This window comes from Nomia melanderi, chromosome 10, assembly GCF_051020985.1.
Source record: "Nomia melanderi isolate GNS246 chromosome 10, iyNomMela1, whole genome shotgun sequence".
NCBI classification, from domain to species: domain Eukaryota; kingdom Metazoa; phylum Arthropoda; class Insecta; order Hymenoptera; family Halictidae; genus Nomia; species Nomia melanderi.
Genome location: NC_135008.1, coordinates 1251141 through 1272389, shown reverse-complemented (window position 1 = coordinate 1272389; position 21249 = coordinate 1251141). Strand labels below are relative to the sequence as shown.

The window sequence follows — 21249 nt, the reverse complement described above, 5'->3', positions numbered from 1 at the left end:
AGGCCGAAATCCGGCGCTCCCGGCACCGTATCTTCTCGGACTTTGTAGATTCCCAAAGGTGAGATGCTTAGAATTTGTGGGTTCGAACCAGAACTCTGGGGGTTTTCGAGATATCGGACTCTCAGGACTTTCAGGATTTCCGAAATTTCAGATCGTTCGAATTGTCCAGATTTCGAGGTCTCGGTGCTCTCAAAAGTGTCAAAGTTTTAGACTCTCGGCGCTTTCAGATTATCTGATTGTTAGAACGCTCAGAATTCTCGAAATCTCATGCTCTTAGAGCTCCCAAAATTCTCCAGATTTCAGACAGTTCGAATTGTCGAACTTTCAGGATCTCAGCGCTCTCTGAATCATCAAACATTCAGATTCTCCCGATGCTCAGAATCCTCAGAATTCTCAGAACTCTCAGAATTCTGAAATTTTCCATTTCACGAACTCTGAAGATTTAAGATTCTCGAACCGTCAACCCCTTTGACGTTCAAACTCTAATTCTCAGGCCTTCAGAGTTTAAAGAACTCTCAGAACCCTTAAGCATTCAGAACGTTCAGAACTTCTTTCACTATTTCCATATCCTCCGTCCACTTCCAAAGCATGCCTCGCACGTTCTGTTACACCCTGTAGATACCTCGAGCGTCTCTAGGAATAGCAACTGAAATCTTAACTTTCCATCGATCGAAACGCGCACGCCACGCACCGTAGGGTAAAAGGAAAGACGGTTCCTCGCACTTACACCGTTTTAATTAAGAGCCCTCCGAGGACTCTCAACGCGGAGCACTTAAGCCTGCAGTTTAGCACTGATCCACCGCCTGCTCTTTGCATTCCGAACAGCGCCTCTGCCCGAGCAACGCGATTAACCAGATCAAACGGCTGGCCAGCGTTTCTTTAACCCGGGAGGAAAAATTATTAATCATTCAAACGGTCGAACGTTCACCCTTGACCCCTCGGAAACGTAGTTGTCGTAATGATATATCTATATAAACGTAGTCATCCTATAAACCATATTTAATATGTTAATATTTATTATATATTTCATATATATATATTATTAAATATTTCAAGATATCCTAATGAGGTACAGACGACATTTTATGAAACTAACTCGAAGAGAAATCTTATTTCTTTTTTGAAATACTATTTCAATATTTCTCAAATTGATGCACTATAGAGGGTATAATATTAAATAACAAATTTCATAGTTTTCTGTATGAAATCAAATGGTGAGAGACACCTCCGAGTGCAAAGGGTCAAGCGCATCTCCGTCTCGAGGCGTCTCTCGTTACGATTCGCCGGGACTTGACTCGTTCCGAATGTATCAAGGGAAGTTCTCCGTGTTTAGCGAGTCAAAAGTTCCCTTCGCGAATATTAAACGGTAGCTCACGGTCCAACGGGTTCGCGGAGGCTATCTCGATTAACGGGACGAGCGTTGCCCGGCTGGTTCCGTTCAACGGAACTTCGACGAAAGAAAAGCGCCGTGGAAGACCCTTCTTTAACAAGGAGAAACTTATCTAATTACTTAGAAGGGACGTCTGAGGAAAAATCCCGCGAATGGAGAACTATGATTCCTTAATGGCACGTATTCTTCTTTCAGCAATTTTAATATTAGTTCAACATTAGTATTAATTAACGTCGCAGACGAATGACGTTTTAGCGAAATCTCGTGTTCGGAATATGAAGTCGCAAACTCTTGTTTCTTGAATATCTACGGTATTTAGTTTCCTCTTTTAATATTATTTATTTTATATGTAATCTAGCTTCATTTGCTGACGATGTTTTGTTCGATGAATCTTCTGTAGTTCCGAGCGTTCGAAACTTTACGAAAGCATTCGACGGAAAAAAGACAAAGAAAACTTCCCGTCGCGATTGCAATAGACGGTTCGAAGTAATAGAGAATAATTTATCAAGTCCTGCATGGATTCCATAGACTCGATTAATTTTTCACTGCGCCGCACGTCGACGTCGGATGTTTTCCTTTTGTTATTCGGTTCGAGTAACGGTTCAAGTCGGTCACTTGAATTTTTCATCGACGAAAATATGGAATGCATTGTTCGGCCATGGGTCCGACGTCGTTGAAGGGCGTTTCTCGAGGGTAACCATTGGAATGTTAACCCTTTACGGACGAACGTCGACGCTTCGAGGAAAGCGAATATTCATATTTAGAATACTACGTCGCGAACGAATAATCTTCGAGGAAAGCGAATATTCATATTTAGAATACTAAGTCGCGAACGAATAATCTAATTACTCATACAACAAGAGAGTACATAGTTTCCGCTTCTACTATTGTTCAAGCAATCGATATAGAATTCAGCTTCATCTGCTGAAAGTTTTCTGTTTCAAAGAATCCTCGTCCGCGAAGGGTTAACACTAGAAAGTCAAAACGACTGGTTCTGGTTTTCTGGTTTCGCTATTATTGATATCTTCAAAGCATTGGATATTTGAAATGATGTTGAAAATAAATAGTTTCACTTCAGTACTACAACGAATGTCTAAAGAAACCGAAAATAATCTATTGTTAGAATTTTTATAGGGACCGCATACCAATGGTATTAAACGCTTGGTAGTTCTAAGAAATATTTTCGAGGTAGAGCGACGTTAGCATTGGGAGAGAAATATTTGAACAGGGCGGAGACACGGGAACCGAAATTACCCGTTCATCGCTCGGCGTAATTACGAAGGAATTGATAAGCGACGAAGCGCGGGGAAGCCGCGGCGAAATTCTGAATCGATTCGCCGGCAAACAGATTAGAGCTCGCGTCCACGCTCTTCTGAAACAAGTTGTCGCGCGTCGGAACGGTCGGATTAATGTCAGTTCCTCCCTCGGGAACACGCTGGATTGCTCCCGAATTTCAAGACAACGGATAATGAAGAAAATTATCGCGAACGAACGGACTAATAGCGGAACAAAGCCGCGTTTGCGGACCGCGCAATCACTCAACTGTTTCGTCGTTTAGTTTGTTCGCTCAGTAATTAAATAGGAAATTTCCATACATATATTATATTGCCCCATGATTAATGTCGTTTGTTGTTTTACTGAGGTATTTTTTGAAGATATTTCAAAAGTTATAGATACATTAACACATGCGTATTAATAATATTAACAATATTAGTATTAATCGAAGCCTCGAAGCGTCGAAGATTCTCGAATTTCCATTGAATATCGAATCATAAACGCGATTAGAGAACAGCAATAGAGCCGTGGCTATTCGGAATCGTAAAGCTAATGAGAATAATTCATCTCCGACGATGCGTAATGACCGAAAGGTTTAGAAACTAATTACTCCGGTGAATGAAGCATAAGTAATATTAATCTAAACGAAGCTAACAGTCTCGACTGGATATGTACATATAAAGTATATACTAATGTCTTTGAAGAATCATGAAATACTTAATATAATTCGAGAAGGCGCCTAATTAATCATTTTCCGCCGCTTAAAACGCCGCGGCGGATCCCGTGAGTCACTTTCCCATCTTCCTGTTGGTAAATATAGTATTTGCGTAACGTAGAATCCACGTACAGGGTGTCCAAAAATATCGAATCTCTTTGAAGAGTCGAAATTCGTCTGAAATTCGAACAATGGAAAATAATTCTATTTCAAAACACCTGCTTCTAGCTTCAATATTTTAACATCATTATTTCACTAATATTTTCATCATTCAAATTTTCCGTAGTCCTTATCACTTGTTTATTACGTCAAGTCTCATATATTTTCAAAATCTAGAATTCCCTTAGGAAAAACAAAATTTTTTACGTTAAAACGAGACGAAATCGTAACATCTAGAAGCACCAGCATTAAACTTCAATATTCTAATATTTCTATGTTACATATTTATATATCTTTCATTATTCTTGTAACAGATACAACACAGTTTATGTCGATTCTAACCTGAACTTATTTCAATTTCCGCGTTGACTGGGAATCACGATTGCTCAGTGAATTACCGGCGACTGGAAGCTGCGAGTAGTACAATTTTCTGTACCGTTTGAAAGTGGGAGATAAGGAGTAAATACCGGGGGAAACGATTTGCCCGCCGGCGTCGTAAGTGTTACAATAATGGCATGTAAACGTCGTTAACACCTGTTACGGAGTCGTCTCCCAAGCGAATGGGATACGAACCGGACAACGATTCCTTGTTCCCATATCACCGGTACTTCCTTATCTGTAGCCTCGCTTGTTAACACTTTCATTGCCACGTCGGAGATTAATCACTCATTAACTTTACAATATTGTTTTACGAAATTTTTCAATATCCCGAGTATCGCGAGGCTCGAATCGCCTCGGAAGGCAAGCCGCGTTTCGACGGAAGCTAATCGCGCGAATTATGTAAACGCTGTCAGGAGATTTCGCGGACTTCGAAACAAACGCAACTATTAATAACGTAACACGCGAATAACTCGATTCCGTGTATTATCACGAAGTCAATTTAACTTTGAACGCCGTTATAAATTATGCCCTCGATCATGACGCGATTATTCATTGCGAATTTCCAATTACGCCGTCCCGGCCGGCGCGGAGCGCTGTCAAATTTTGTGTTGTCAGTGCCGCGCGATGTTAATCGTTTCTTCGATCGCGTGGTCGGCTCATCGAAATGGCCGTTTCAATTGCTGTTGCTTGATAAAGTGTCTGACCACTTGCTTAGACAATGTATTTCACGTGTTTCGCGATAAAATTGAAATTAGATACAATTTACATTGGTGTACAGCTTGATTTATTATTATGTACTATATATAAAAAGCGTTATAGTAGAAGCTTGATTATCCGAACTAATCAGGACAGTCGATATACTAGAACCTCGGTTATCCTAATTAGCTGGTATTTACCAACGTGGGTCAGATAATCAATTAGTTTGAGAATTCACGTGATTAAGACACAGGTAATCGAGAGGTCGAGTAATTAGATTTCCGAGCAATCCAGAGATCGAGTGATCGAAGTTTGAATAATCAAAGTTTGAATAATTCGAAGATTGAATGGTCAAGGTTGGAATAATTCAAAGATTGAATAGTCAAGGTTCGAATAATCCAATCTCGTACAATTGAAACACTGAACAGACAAAGCTTAGATAATCCAGAGACGAGCCAATCAAGATTCGAACGACCAAAGTTTAAATAATTCAAAGATTGAATAGTCAACGTTCAAACAATCCAAGTTCGTACAATTCAAGCGCTGAATAGGCAAAGCTTAGATAATCCAGAGACGGAATAACCAAGGTTCGCATAACGAAGCCTCGGATAACGATACTTCCCCAAGTATCCGTATTATTCTGTGCAATACATACTTTCCCCTTTCCCCGTTCCTCCGGAGTCGAGAAAATCCGCGTCTCGCCGTAGGATCTTTGTTTCCCGCGGTGAAAGCGCGCGCGAAAGGAAGAAGCTTCGAAAACCCGTTGCCGCCGGCGAAAACCGTCGTCCGTTGTGAATGCACCGCGCTCCACGCCGTGCCGTGACCTACCCGGGTTAAAGTGATCTATAAACACTTGTTTAATGGGCTACGGAAGCAACAATATATCTTCCGTGGCACTTTAGGCGCGCCATTCAAGCGACAATACGTCACATATACACGTTGAACGCACTAAATTACACTACGCGCCGCGAGCGTGCTGATGAATTATTAAATTGCGCTCGGACCCCGGTGTTCCGCCGCGATGCGCGTTATTTACAGGGTTTTCTTTTGTTGCAACCGGCCGCATCGGAAACGCGCAATCTCGCCGGCTCGCCGTGGAAGCTTTCCACGCGGCCTTCGAATTACCCGCGGACTTTTCAATCGACTCGTCTAATATTTAAATCGATCAATATTACGCGCAGAAATTAATACGCCGAATAAATATGTATTCGACATAATTACCTGAATACATTCTCGTCATCAATAATCGTTCACCGAGAATTGTTCTATTTACCCGAACGATTAATTATCGTTTTGCCAGTTGAATCGAATCGATCTGCTTAGTTTCTTCCATGTATTTTGCCCGCCTTTGTTTATCCCATTAATTTATTGAACCGATACGCACGATTCGAGCGACAGAGAAATATACAACGAACGTTCCCAGGTGGATCGATGCGCCGTCGAAAGGTATCGGACGTTTCCCGTTCGTTTTTCCGTAATTTTCGTATTTACGGCACGTAAATGTTCTATATACCCTATAAATATTCGAACGTCCCGGCGAACGTTGCGCATCTTCGGCCACAATCTTTCTCATTATTCCTTCCGCACGAGGCAGAGACGGAATCGCTCGCGGAACGACAACACGCGACCATAAATCAAAGCGGAATACATTTTTACGATTAAACTTCTGTCCGGCCGGCGCACCGGTAACTTAATAATCGAATTTCTTCCGTCCCCCCGGAACTTCCCGAAATATGCCGACGCGTTTTATCGTCGCGCGTTTCGCCGCGAGCTCGAATCTTGAAGGAGACCGCGGAGCTTCACGGGAATCTTCGGTTTTCGCGAGATAGAGGAAGAATTGGTTCAAGTTCAAAAGCAACGTCGATGGTAATGTCCCTTTGCAGTGCATTGTCCTTGGTTTTCCACTGTGAAACGTGTGTCAACTTTACTCAGTTCGATTACACTTGAATAAATTATTTAAAAACATCTGCAAATGACCTTATCAATAGACGAAAATATAATTAAAAGCAACAACAGCACAGGACGATAATCAACGAGCAAATGAAGAAGACACAGAGGAGAAACGCGTTCTGTCGCTCGCCGGACGTAGCAATTAACAAATTGATGATCCTTCGGATCGAGAGAGCGGCGACTGTGTCCGCCACAAAGCGCGCACGTTGTTGAATAATTGCTACATCGGTCGAGGCTTTAAACGGATAATGATCAGCCTAAGAAAGAACTAAAGGAGGAAAAGGAGACGAAATAACGAGAAAGAACAAGAAAAGCGTAAAAATATCGTAAAAATTGCAGCTTCATAATTAGAATATTACTATTAGACTTAAACTGCTACTAGATAATGGTTAATGAGTTCAGTATCCGTGAAATCGACGGGTTCCGCTAATTTGATGTTAATCGTTGACGCGACAAAATGGTGGTGGGTAAAATAATTAACACGTAAGACACGGAAACGCGTGATACACTCTGCCACCGACACGACGCCCGTATTTTCGTATCCGCGGCTGAGAGCCGCTTTATCTACCGCCCGTTTAAAGAGGATACGCCGCGGCGCGCTTCCGTTTCCTTAAAGCAGACACCGCGGATTCGCTCTGCGGTATTTACCGAACCGAAATTTGATTTTCATGAATCAAACAGGACACCCGACTCGTCTTCGCGAGAACTGGATCGTTCCTCGATGATGGTTCGCATTTTGAAAGTCACTGAACACTGAAATTCGATGATTTCTACTACTTTTCAATAGAATAATTCTTTATCGTATTAATTACTCGTATATTATAGATCTTATTACAAAATAAACTGGAACATTATTAAAAGTAACAAGCGCAGAATAATCAACGAACAGATGAAAACACAGAAGAGATAAATTAATAATCCTCGAGAGGCGACTTAATATTCTCCGCTTTAAATATATTTGTTTATCATGTTGTTGCATTTAATAATGAATTGAATGCCTGATCATTAATAAACGAGCAAATGAATAAACATCTCAAGGGAATCCTTAAAGTCTTTACCGAGGCAATCGGAATAAACCACTCATTAACACTAGAAGTACCGTGCCAGTCGAAATGACTTGTCTGTTTCGCAATTATTGATATCTTCAAAGCATTGCATATTCGAAATGATTTTGAAAATAAATGGTTTCACTTGAATACTATAATGAGTGTCTGAAGAAACCGAAGATAATCTATTACTGCGATATTCATAGCGATTACACTTCAATCGTATCAAATGCTCGGTAGTTCCAGTGTTAATGCCGCGTGCAACGCGTATGGTGCACGCTGAGAAGGCCGATGATTACGCGGAAATCATGCATTTCTCCGCGGGCCGAGAGTTTACCCATTCGTAACTATTATTTACACGCGCCTCCTTCCCGCTGGAACCGTGCACCGTGAACTCCAGATAAGAGGACGCGGACGAAAAGATAGAGAGGGAGGACAATGAAAACGAGCGTGCAATAAAGAACGGCTGAGATAAAGGAATAAACGCGCGCGCCCGCGCGCGTGCAAAAAGGACGAAACAGGAAAAAGGATGGATGAAAAACGGTGTAGAGAAACGTTCATAACTATCACGACGCGGATCTTTGCGCGGGCTCGAATCCTTCGGGATATAATCTAGAAAAATGGAATTCCGTAGAAAACAGTTTCTGCCGCGCGAGTATCGCTAAAAGCGCCGCGCGCTGAATATTTTAAACAGTTTTTCCTTTTTTTTCATGTTACGTGCGGTATATTCTACGCGATTTTGCACGGTAATTGTCCCGAGTCACGGCTCCGCTTAAATGATACTAATGCGAATGTTAGGTTGCAACAATAACTCTCGCGACGTTCGTGTTTATGCTTCTTGCCTCGGCGCTGGCCGATGCAATAGAATCTAACCTAGAACTTCACTCGAATCTTCGTGTACGCCTTCCTACGTTCATCAGAAATCGACGGAAACCTCGTATCACGTGATTTATTGAATTTATATATTAATTAAACAAACGCCGTCACGTTTCACGCAGTTTCTTAACTTCTTCACTTTCTGGATCATATAACCACCGTAACCGTTCCACGCCATCAAATGTTCGTTAAACTATTTTAATAGACACAAGGAGCTACCACCTACTCGAGAATTAATTTACTTGTCGATAATTCCAATGGCTCCAAAGAGGTTAACGCTAAAACTACCGAAATTCCTCTATGGAAACTCCTAGAGTGCTTCTATCGAGACTTCAATTGATTCACACTTCAGCTTACGTATTTCTAAATGATTTCTTAATCATTCCTCGGAGAAACATCTATTCGATAATTGCAAAAGAATCAGGAATGGGTTATTTTGACTCGTCTGATCAATTTCGCCAGAAGATAGACAAAAACGTCGATCACAACGCCTGCCTCGACTCGTTGAAAGTCATCAAAATCCCACGAGTTTTACACGTTTCATTCGAACCAGTAAACACCCTCGAAGCATTCAGGTTTCCCATAGACGCGAGAAGATCCAGAATCTGGTAATTATGTATCGCTCGTGGGAACGAGCGTCACAGCGAGACAAATCGGGTCGGGGAACGGTCGCGCCGGGCTGCGTAACAATGGCGGCGCCCGCTGGAAGAAAGACGGCCATAAATAATGCGCATCTTATTTGGACCGCTGCGTCCGCGCTCGAGGACCCTGGCCAAAGTGCGAAATTGTGTTGTGAACGCATAGATTCCGGGGCATATACCAGCAGGTATTGTCTCCTCCATGTACAGGGTGGTTCAAAAGTAGCTACAGCTTTCATTCGACGAAGAACGACAGATTTATCGTAACTGTTCGACGAATATACACGTCCATTTTTTTTATTTTATCGCGCGCAGAACCAGAGGTTTTTCCAACTAAATTCCACAGTTAACTACGATCGAACACCATAGGACTCCGTCCCACGTCGAACTGCGTAAAAATTTGACAGTTATCACCGCAACGGAACGTAACGAGGGACACGATGCAGCGATAGGACGTTTCAATCCCTTTCTTCGAGGTCATGACGATGTTTGCGAGCAGTTTCTTACACCCTCTTCCATCGAATGAAACACGCTCCGCTGGTTGTGACATATATAGCCTCGAAACACCTTGTGTGTACAAGTGGGCGTCAACCGAGCGGAGGTAAAGCGCGGAAATATGCTGAATAGGCTGCCAGCGTGGGTGGTATCGAGGGAAGGTGAAATATCAAGCGAAAATCCTGCTCGCGCGAGAAAACGGAGATACTCTCGATCGCGGCAGGCGTTGTGTTATCGGCGGGCCGCGGATCTTCGCGCGTTCGATCGTTCGAAACTTGCGACACATACGCTATCGAAATTCTGCTGTGTTCACCCTTATCAACTGTTTAATTCGCAGAAAAGATAACTGCGTGCTGACCGCTTGTTTGAAACTCTGAAACGTGCGCGTCTCCTCTCGCCGAAATGTCGTCCGGAAACGGAACATTCCATCGTTGAACAATGATATTAACACATTGTGTACCGGTTAATTATCAGAAAATTAAATTGTACGGATTTTCAGTGAGATCCACTTATATATCTATCTATAAAAAATTTAATATTTCTTTAAATGCTATGGTAATTATCAAAGTTATATAGCTAAGAGTCTCTATATAAAAACGAGATTTCTCGTTGCCAGTACGCAATGTGTTAATACATAGAAATATCAAATATTAAAAAAATATTAAAATATTGAGACAGTGCTCACGAAACGCAAGGGAAATGTTTTAAAAACCACGATGTATAAATGAAAAATTATAATTCCCAAAGTCGGAGCGCAGGGGAATTAATAGAAAAGTTGAAATATTTTCAGGATAAATGTTACGTCGTTCATTTATTCGCCCCGTCACTCTACGCGTGTCACGGCGCGGGATTAACAAAGTTACAACATTATTAAAACCGAGGGAAGACAACGGTTACAAATGCTGCTCCGATTTATACAGTTCCATGCGCGGGGCGCGCGGCCATCAAGGAATTTCGCGTTTGCACGTGGACAGGGATTTTTTGTTGTTGCAGTGTTAACCTACATACGTCAGTTCGCGTACACCCGCGGATACGGCGGGGACGCAAAGTGAAAAATTGTATAATTATTTAAATGAATATTTCGGTGAAATACGACGGTTCCCGCGGAGCGATAACTTCTCATTAAATGTTCCCCGTTCGCGCCGGTACGGGGACGTCTCTATTAACCCTTTGCACTCGAAAAATTTGTCACCAGAAATATTCAGTGTATTTTTATGAGATACAGACGACATTTTTCAAAACTCAACGAGGAATCTATTCGTAAAATAAGGGGAACAATCGTATTTTATTTCCACATTTCACGTATCGACAGATTAATCAAGACTTAACGTTAAATACGAAATTTTACAGTTTTACAATCGAGTGGTGACTGAGAGGCACCTTTCGAGTGCAAAGGGTTAAATATTCGGAATCACGGTGGACCGTGAATCTCTCCGCGGATATACATTTTTGCGGGCCGAATGGGAAAGGGACTTTTTCGAAGTTCGAAGGAAAGCTTGTCTACAACGTGGCGTATCGCCGGGAACATCGGAAACGTTGTAATCGCGGTTTAATGGTACGTTTCCCGCGTACTTTCCATCGTGCTCGGTAAATGTTTGAGCTCCGAGCGGAACGTTCCTCCCGATAACGCTTGGTAATTTCCAGCGCGGACTCTCAAAGGGTTAGAACGCGTTTCGAAAACGCGCGGAGGGCTCAGCGAGAAAACAAGGGAGCCCGTCCTCCCGTGTAAAAAGTGCATTGGATTTCGGCTCGCGGCTCGGATAGCACCACCTGAAATCGATCCGGAATGGTGTAAACGCTTTGCCGCGATTGGGGAAAATAGAAATGGGTCAGAATATTTCAATTAAACCGTTCCCCGCCGTACGGAACGTACAAAATGCGCATTTACCGTGGAAACTTTGCTTCATTGTGTCCGCGTGGAAGGACTTTTGAATGCTATGGGAAAGTTGGTGTTCTGGCGAATGATGAGTAGGAAGAGATTGCGTTGCGGTGTGTAAGAGTTTATTGATATGATGGTATGATCGTGTGATTGTATGATGAGGTGGTAGTGTGATGGTTCAGTGGTATTATGGTATGATTGAGTGATAATATGATAAGGTGGTAGTCTGATGGTTTGCTGGTATTATGGTATGATTGTGTGATATGATGAGGTTGTAGTTTGATGGTTTAGTGGTATTATATGATTGTGTGATATGATGAGGTGGTAGTGTGATGGTTTGCTGGTGTTATATGATTGTGTGATGGTTTAGTGGTATATCATATTTATGATATGATGATATGATGTGATGATATGATACTACGATAACATGAATTCACAAATTACAAATTTGTCACATACGTTGCAAGTTCATGTTAGAAAATAATATTGCGATACTATCATAGTATCAAAGCATTACAATAACACCGTACAATAAAGAAATCACACTACCGTCGCAATAATTCCCAGAAAAAAGAGAACCAATCACCGGCAAGTAAATCGATCCCCGTTAATGATGCAGACGGCTGCGAGCAGAGGAAAAAAAAAAGGAAACGGAAAAAGGAAATCATCGATCGAATCAAAGTAGAAAGTTCGCAGCGACTGTGCGCGACTAAAACAAACAGACAGCGGGGAACAATGCGAGCACTGGCGTTACGAGGGGCCGGCGGGAAGTAAACATTGGAGATTCGCGGAATGAGGTTTCAACTAGCACAAAGTGGCACTGTCGATAGATATTTGTAGCGACGACATTTTGCACCGTAACGCAAACACATGATTCGCCGGGTATAATACCGCCATGTTTCGCATTCATAAATGTGCAAGCGACGAGCTGCCTTTTCGAGTGTGATCGATCTTTCGGAACAACCAAGAAATATACTCTTTCCCTCTTTCTCTTTTTCTCTTTGATTCTATTCTCTCTGCCTCGTTGCAAACTTTACTTATACGTTACGTACTCTTCGCGACGGATCTTTTTTATCGTTCAATTGTCACCAATTGCTACGATTACCTTTCAATTCAATATTTACTTACGTTACGCTCGATGCACACTCTGGGTCAAGTTTCGATCCGCTCACGGCCAATTATTATTCAATTGATTAGAATGCATGTGTTCACACTACGAATCCCCATCGACTGTATACGCATTTACGATTTTCGAAAAGTACTACACAAAACAATCGAATAACGGGAAATATATGATACAATAACGAGAGATCAAAACACATATGTGAGTATTGTATATTAACCCTTTGAACTCTGTAGGCTCCAATATTGCACCAGTTCTAATATTAAATATTTGAATGAATTTTAAGAGAACTGCCTTATGATTATTAGATCTTCCAAACATACAAAGTTTGTACTGAGAAGGGAATTAAAGGTCTAAGAAATGTTCTAACTTTAATGTTAACCCTTTGCGGACGAATGTCGACACTTCGAGCTGAAACTTTCATGCTCGTAATACCAAGTCGCAAACAAATGATTCAACCACTCGAATAGCAAGGAATCAGTAAATAGTTTCCTCATTCCCTATTGATCAAGCATTCAATATCTAATTTCGCAGAAGCAGAAGGTTCTCTATATTCTAAACAACCTTCGTCCACAAAGGGTTAATAGTCAAATGGAATCGCCGAGTGTCAATGAAATAAATACCACTTCGAACGCGTTTAATCGTCCCCCGATCAAAGAGAACAGCCAACAATGGACAACGAAGTCTACGCTTGGAACATTCTTGAAAACGTCTAAATAAATCAACGTTCGTTTTGCGTCGCGCAAACGCGTCCTGGCCTTTTGATCTCCAGCTTCAACGTCCTCCCTTCGCCTTACAAAGGACGCTGCATTATTCACGGATTAATGAAAAATTTCGCGTTAACCTCTTTCCGAGCAATCGCATTAGATCTCTCGATCCTCGATCTCTCTGTCAAATTTCTATCCTTACGTATAATAAGATGAATCACTTTTCTTTCCTAATTGAAGATGACGCTGGTCAGTCATTTGAGTTAGTTCTGACTAAGCATTTAATAAATTTGTTCAACTATTGAAAGATTAGATACTAGACAATATAAACATCAATATTTCGTTATTCCAATGATTAAATCATTCGTTTGCAGCTAACGAACTTATCGAAGCTAGAAGTCTCCATTATAGCATTACCAAACGGTTAATATTTCGTTGTTGTCATTACCATCACTAGCATAATTAATATTTTATTATTGTCAGCATTAGTATCACTATCATTACTAACATTTGATCTCTTAAAAACAGAGATAGCCCATATAATACGTAAGTCCTCTAACTTTCGGAGGTTTACATTTCCAATGTCATCATTATTATCACTATCACTACTAATATTTGATCTCTCAAAAACAAAGATAGCCCATATAATACGCAAGTACTTTAACTTTCACAGGTTTACATTTCCAATGTCTCCGGAAATCGTCGCACTGTTCAGCGAATCGGCGAGAAACGGCGAGAACAAACGAAACGGCGAAGGAACGTTCGCGCGGCCGGACCAGGAGGATTATGAAAATTCGGATAGAGGAAGTTAACTTCTCCCCGACTCGGCCGGCCGGAATGATTGATGTTTAAAGACGCGGGTCTCGTTGCCGGAAAGAATTGGCTTTCCTCGAGCACACCCCAGCGTTTCAATATTTACGGAAAAACGAACGCAGCGCAACGCGAGAGAAAGGAGTCGAGGTAAGGAACTTAAAACTTGAAATTCTCTAAACCGGCACCGGCTTGATCGGTTCTCGCGAATGATCCTGTTTGTTCGAATGTTACTGCGAGATTCGGAAACTTTAGAAATCGATGTGAAAAGTCTAACCATTAATCAAAAGAATACACATTAAATCTATAATTGTTACTCGTTTCCCGTACTCGAATAAGTAATCACGTTAGTACCTTGCCGCGCGTTGCCTTAAAAATCAAAAATAATTCAAGCTTCGATCTACAATCGTTTAATCTCCATTCCATCGTCGTATTCGCCTAATTTCATAATCAGGCATAAATTCGTGAAGGATCAAGGATATACGATTCCCGATACGCATAATATCCCGTCCCGCGAAATCTCGTCGCTGTAATGCTTAAAGGATCAGAAGAAAAAAAGAGAAACGTTGAATCCGCGATTAACCGTCGCGACGTGCAGTCTCAAAGGGGTAATTAAAAGCTTCACGGGAAACATAAGTTCGCGGTCTCGCGCGATCACGGAGGGAAAGCGGCGTTAACGCGAACCTCAAAGAAACCGAAGTGCGCGCCTCGTAAAAAGTTCCCATTAAGATTTCAAACGTAGAGCCGGCTTAATATCGTCCAGTCTCTCGTTCTCGACGTTAAATACCCGGCCGCGGTTCCTGTTCCCCGTGAAATCTCGTTAACACGTCCGCGGATATCGCGCGTCGGGACAGACGTATATTTGACTGATGGATCTACGTCGTTATCGGGCTATCTCCAAAGTCGTTAATCGCGGACGAATCTTTCGTGTGTCGTGAACGATCGGGGAAGAGTCCACGCTCGAGTGTTTCACTCGTGAGCAACGATAACAGATATTTACGTAGTACCGTAGTTTTAACCCTTTGCACTCGGAAGTTTTTCATTAGAAATATTTGAACATCTTCCGATGAGATAAAGACGATATTTTGTGAAACTTAATATTAAATATCAAATTTTATAGTTTTTAAGTGATTTTTTAAAATAACACATATTTAAACACCATTGATACCACATTTATGAACTTCGATACGCGTCTGATCAACGCGTTGATCCAGTGTTTTAACGCTTAGCCAACCAAATGTGGAGATTTCCCACTTTTCACTCAGTAATGTATTGCCTTAAATTAAAAAACCAATTAATCGAACAAGTTCCATCGAAGATAACGAAGAAGGTTGTAGTTACAGTTCTGTCTAGACGGTCGCCTGAGTGTTAAGAAGAAAGGGAGATTCGATGATTTTAGAGGAGCGTACGTACTTTTCTAATAATTTCTAATAATCGTAATTTTAGTAACCACGAGTGTGAATGTCTTTCGAAGAATTCCCGCGGGAAACGCTGTAAACGGGATGGAAACCTTGTTTTCCTTTCCATGGGAAAATATTCCATACGCCAACGGGAATGCCTTGGTATACGATCTAAGAGAAATCTTCTTTATGCAAATAATCATCGACAGCAGAGGGATAACATCGCTGGTGCGCGTCCAACGGTAACGTGCCGGAACTTTTCCCTTTTCCCGGGAAACATTCGGGATATTTGGCACCCGCAGTGCTTTCTACGAGTATTCCTCATCCTCTCCCCAGTCGGAACGAAAAGCTGTCCATTCTGTCACGCGAGCAACCCAACACGCGAGACCGTGAGTTTCAAGAAAAGTTCTCCCGGCACTTTTCCGCGCGGAAATTTCCTAGCAGTTTCGCTTCTATCGTCGTCGTCGTCTTTACCGTAACCAACAATTCAACGGGTTCCTCGGCGAATAATCCCAATGAAAATAGCATCTCATCGTTGATCCTCGTTAACACTAAAGCTATCGACTTATTTCCAATTCCTCATCGAAATCGGAGCAACACGTTCATTGAGATCCGAAGAATCTCCTACTCTTATCTTTCTACACATACAAAAGAATTTTAATTCTCTTCATAATTTAAATACTTGCAAAATAAAAACGTTGACGTCTATTAACCCTTTGAACTCTGTCTCCAATACTGCACCAAGAATATTAGATATTTTAATGAATCTCAAAAGTGAAATTCGCAGAAGTGACTTATACAATTGCTAACAAAAACAACAATGCTTCATTTAAACCTAATACAACTCAATGACATTTACGTTTATCAAACCGTATCAGAAACCTTCGCCTCGAGTCTGACGATATTGCAAGGCAAGGGGTTAAGGGTTAAAGAATTCATAAGAAACTATATCGCTCACGAAATGAGCTAATGTAGAACGGTTGTTTTCGAGCGAAAAGAGAATAAATCGACGCGACCTCGGTCGCCGAAGGCCTAACGGCGGCGCATCGATTTTTCCGGAAAAACGTTACGCCGCGAGAATTCGAAGAAACGAAACCGAGCGATTCGGGGAAGGAATCCAAAGAAACGAGCGCACTTCGACAATGTCGTCTATAGCACTGGCTCCGGTCCCGGCTGCGACACGATTAAATAATTAAACGGTGGAAATGGAAAAACCGTTCGGAACGTTCCCTTTGATTCCCTATCTGTAATCGAGCCCGCGAACGCCGGTGCTTCGGTCGCGAAACGTCTCAATAAATAATCGTTCCCGTCGGTGACGTGTTTGGTAACGCTTTGACGAGCGAACACCTCGCTCAGCGTTTTTAGACGCAGCTTTAGCTTTTAAATATCAAACTCGACGTCGATGCACGTCGCGCTCCCTAGGTAGCCTTAAATTCGACGCGCGATGCGTCGACACTGGAATAATGAGCGTGTGATAATTCATATTCTCTGATTTTTGTGAATTTTCATGGAACAAGTAATGTACCTATAAAACTCAATGCAACTAACAGAAAATAAATAACAGTCCCCGTAATTTCATTTCAATTCAATTTAAGTAGGATGGACAATTTTGTTGCATTTCGTCCAAATTGTCGATAGTAAAATGGTATTGATACTTCATCAGAGAGTAATGAATATTTTTAATGAAAAATATTTTTGAGTGCAAAGGGTTAAACCTTTGCACTCCGAAGTTTTTCACTAGAAATATTTCAACATTTTCTGACGAGATGAAGACGATATTCTGTAAAACCGACTCGACGAGAAATCACACGTACGTTGAGAGACAAATCTTAGTTACTTCAGTTTAGTTAATTTAGTTTAATTATTTTAGTTTACGAAGTATAATGTTAAATATCAAACTTTATAACTTGACACGAAATCAAGTGGTGACTGTCACCCGAGTGCAAGGGTCAAGATACCGATAACTGCGAAACAAGACCGCCGAAATCCGTCGTTCCGACGGCCGCGACAGTTCCAGCGTAGTATGCAGACGTCGAATTCGCGGTTCGACGCCGTTATCGCACGCCGCGCGGAGATAGCGGTGCGAAGTCACACCTACGCGACGCGCGCCGGCCATCAAAGTGATAAGCAGCCGTCGGCCGACCTCGACACCCAGCGACCGATTCGGGGTCATCGATAGGAGAGCCCTCGAGAGCCTCTAGCCGCCGCTTCACGGAGAACTCGCCCGTGTAGGAGGAACGCCGTCGACGGAACACGCGCGTCGGATTTTCCCGGTGCATCGGCACGAACGGGGAGGCCTTTGAAAAACATTTCCCTCGACAGGCTCGGCTGGCATTCCGGAGCGCGGACCATGTGCGCCACGCCGACGATTCGGGGAGGTCAATACGAACCAATTTCCTTTCGCAGCGTTGCAACGCGATTTTTATCCGGCCGCCCGCTCGACCCCGTTCGCGCTGTTCCCTTTGCCAGGGATCGGCCGTCATCAGGCTAAACGTTTAACCCTTTGTAGCGCGATGGACGTCGGTGATCAACAACCTCTCGCGTACAAAAGACAACGCTGTGGGCGACGGTTTCGGTGAAACTACAATCGTCCAGCCCTTTACGGACGAGGATTGGGATGTAGAAAACTTTCGGATGAAGCTGAATTGTATATTGATTGCTAAGAGTCGAAATTCCTTCGCTTTATGATCTGAGTAAATCATCCGAATTTTTCTTCCACAATTTCCTTCGTTCGCTTGAATAATTGGGAAATGGATTTATAAACAGATCAGGTAGCTTCTAAGAGTACAATTTCCTTGTTTCATTGGAATCATTGAAAGATGAATTTAGGAAAGAATACAGATGTATCGGGTCAGTTGGTTTCGAGTCGAATCTTCGAGTCGAAACAGTGGAATCTCTTACTGCGAAATGGCGATTTTTGTTAGGAAATTGTATTTATGAGAGATATTGTCGAATAGGGTTAAGTGAAACGAGGAATTAGGGTTAGGGGTTGATCTTAGAGATATTCCCCTGAACGTTCCAAGCGAAGGTCATATCTTGTACTTTGCAAGATGTGCTCGGTAATCCACCCCTAGACTCCTAGATCACATTGATCCCTAAAAAGTTTCGGAGACACCCTAATCTCCTTCAAAATGCAAGCAATTTCCCGAGACCCTTCTCCGTCAGTTTCAAAGTGTTTCGCAAAGATATGCTGTCTAAGCTACCCAAGCAACGCCAATACAATATCGATATCCCACACCCTGCGAATAAAGCAGTACCAACGAAGTACCAATAAAGCAGCCCACACCGTAACATTAACCCTAGATCACTGAACTACATTCAACCGACGGCGCGCCGATCCGTAAACATAAGTAGCAATAATTTAGACGCCTCTTCAGTGACCTAAGCTTAACCCCTTGCCGGACAATGACGAGTGAGACTCGTGATGAAGGTTTCTAGACTAATTTGACAATCGATGTTATTCATTACCCACGGATCAAAGCAAACTATTTTGCTAGTGTATCTTCAAATAAAATTTCCACTTGAAGTAGAATGGACAATTTCGTTGCATTTCCAAATTGTCGACAGTAAAATGGTACAGAGCTAAGTAACAAAAGTAAATAGTACGACAAGGGGTTGAAGACAAGCCACGCATCCCCTAACAGCAAACCGAAGGCAACGAAACTCACGTACCCGCTCGCAGCCTGGACAAGCGGAACTCCAGCCGAGGAACGCAGCCTCCGAGGGTGTCCAGGTTCCGGGAATCGATCCTCGATCGGAGCACCGATAAACACCGTGTCGAGTATCACCAGACCGTGCACATCACTCTCTCGATAAATGTTTCAAGGACACTGGCCGCTCCCACCCTCCTTCTCCCGGCAGACCGGAAGAGCAACCGCGCGATCGAGCGAGAACGCGGCCAGGTGCGTCGACCCCTGCGCTGTCCACCTGCCGTCGATCTTTCTGCCGTCACGCCGACGAGGAACCCTGTCGAGCCAGCAGTCCTTCAACCCCGACCGACCCTCGACGTCTACAAGGCTTCCAGAAGACACCGGGGGATGATCGGAGGTTCCTCTTGTCCAACCTTCGTCCGATCGGATTCACCTGCTCGCCCCTCGGAAGGATCTGACGGGCTGAAAGGTCCGAGCGACGGAATACCTGAGCAACCACCTGCACCCTTCGCGATCCACGGCCACCCTCGACACCGTGTAAAGTCCGTCGTCGACGAGGATCCACCGGATTATCCTCTTACAGCGGCTCTATCCCTTTGATCTCGGGCGACGCCGACACACTTCATGACCGGTCACACTGGATTCTCTTTCACGGTAGTCCTAATGTTTGCCATTGGATTTTCTTTTGTTTTTTTCAAAGAGTTTCTCGAGGAACACCGATTGATAGACACGATTTCCAGAACGGTACGCCGTGCGAGCGCAGTACCGCTCTGTTTGTATTTCGTCCTGTTGCTTCGTGTCTTCGCCGCTGCCTCGGCACAGGCCAGCGGGAGAGGGCGAGGGGGTGGCACGCCGAGAGGCAGAGAGAGACGCGCAGAGCGCCAGAGAGAAAGAGAGAGAGAGAACGAGAGAAGGGGAGGGGAGAAAAACGGATGTGCTCGCGGGCTTGCGGAGAACGTCGCGACACCGACAACCCGGTCGGGCGTTCGTCGTACGACTAGACCGGGTTCTTGCCGTTGACCCGGACCCGCCTCGCGGCGCAAGCGCCGCGCCGCCAAATTACTGCCCTATCCGGAAAACCGTCCAATGCATGACGCAACGTATCGTAACGCCCTGCGCCCGGCGTGCGTTGTTTTCCTGCGGCCCGCTGGCCGGCGTGCGTCTTCGGGAACCGCGGACGGGCACGCAATTTTTCGCGCCACGCGACCCGCTGCCCGACTGCGCGCGGGTCGAACGGCCGACGGGACTTTTCGACGTGTCGATCCTCTCGCGGCTGATCGAGACGCTCCCGAGTCGGGAGCTTTTCTTTGGTTGTCTCTTGCGTGGTAGGACGTTGAAAGTTGAACGCTGGAAATTCGGGTTTGGTAATTGGGAGTTGAATGTTGAAAGTTGAAAGTTGAATGTTGAATGTTGAAAATTGAAGTTGAAAGTTGAAAGTTGAAAAGCTGAAGGTTGAAGAAGTTGAAGGTTGAAAAAGTTGAAAGTTAGAAGTTGGAAGTTACATATTGACAGTTGAAACATTGATTCATTCTGATACAACAAAAAGATAATATAACGCGACACTAAAAATTAACTGGTACACGTGTGTCGAATTTTCAAGGCGAAAGGACCAGCAATCATAATTACTACCGCGATACGTGCACGAAATCTCCATTATTAACGAGGTCGAGGCCAGAGGAAATTAAATTATTAAAATGTGCTAATTAATAGTATCAGTATTAACTACAGCTGCGAATAAATCATTCTTGAAACACAAAACCGGATTCGAATGAATACCGCGATTATTCTTGTGCAAATCGACAGTCGTGCGTTGGATTTTCCGATTGAAATGTATACGAAATATTGAGCTCTGTTTCTATAACAAAGTAAACTGTTTAATACCGCAGTAAACTGTTCGACGAACGCACGTGGTAAGACAATACTCCATCGCATATATAGCTTACATTCTTATCTGCAACATGAAATTTGTTACTGAACAGAACTATAAAAATGATCGCCTATAATTCTAACAAAACATCTATAAAAATAACAATAAAACTTTGCAATGCAAGAAGAACAA

General features: G+C 43.0%; 1 protein-coding gene across 5 annotated transcripts in view; it reads right to left on the bottom strand.

Annotated features, from left to right (window-relative positions):
- The window catches only part of 5-HT7 (5-hydroxytryptamine receptor 7), a 187927-nt gene extending 167751 nt beyond the window's left edge, over positions 1–20176 (bottom strand). For 3 of the 5 annotated variants that reach the window (XR_012999549.1, XM_031991841.2, XM_076371532.1), the window contains exon 1: positions 19213–20176. The gene's annotated coding sequence lies outside the window, so the exon portion shown is untranslated. Of the gene's footprint in view, positions 1–5271; positions 5428–19208 lie in introns of those variants that run through there. The other 2 variants (XM_031991850.2, XM_031991854.2) reach the window with 2 other exon arrangements.
- Between the last annotated feature and the right edge of the window lie 1073 nt (positions 20177–21249).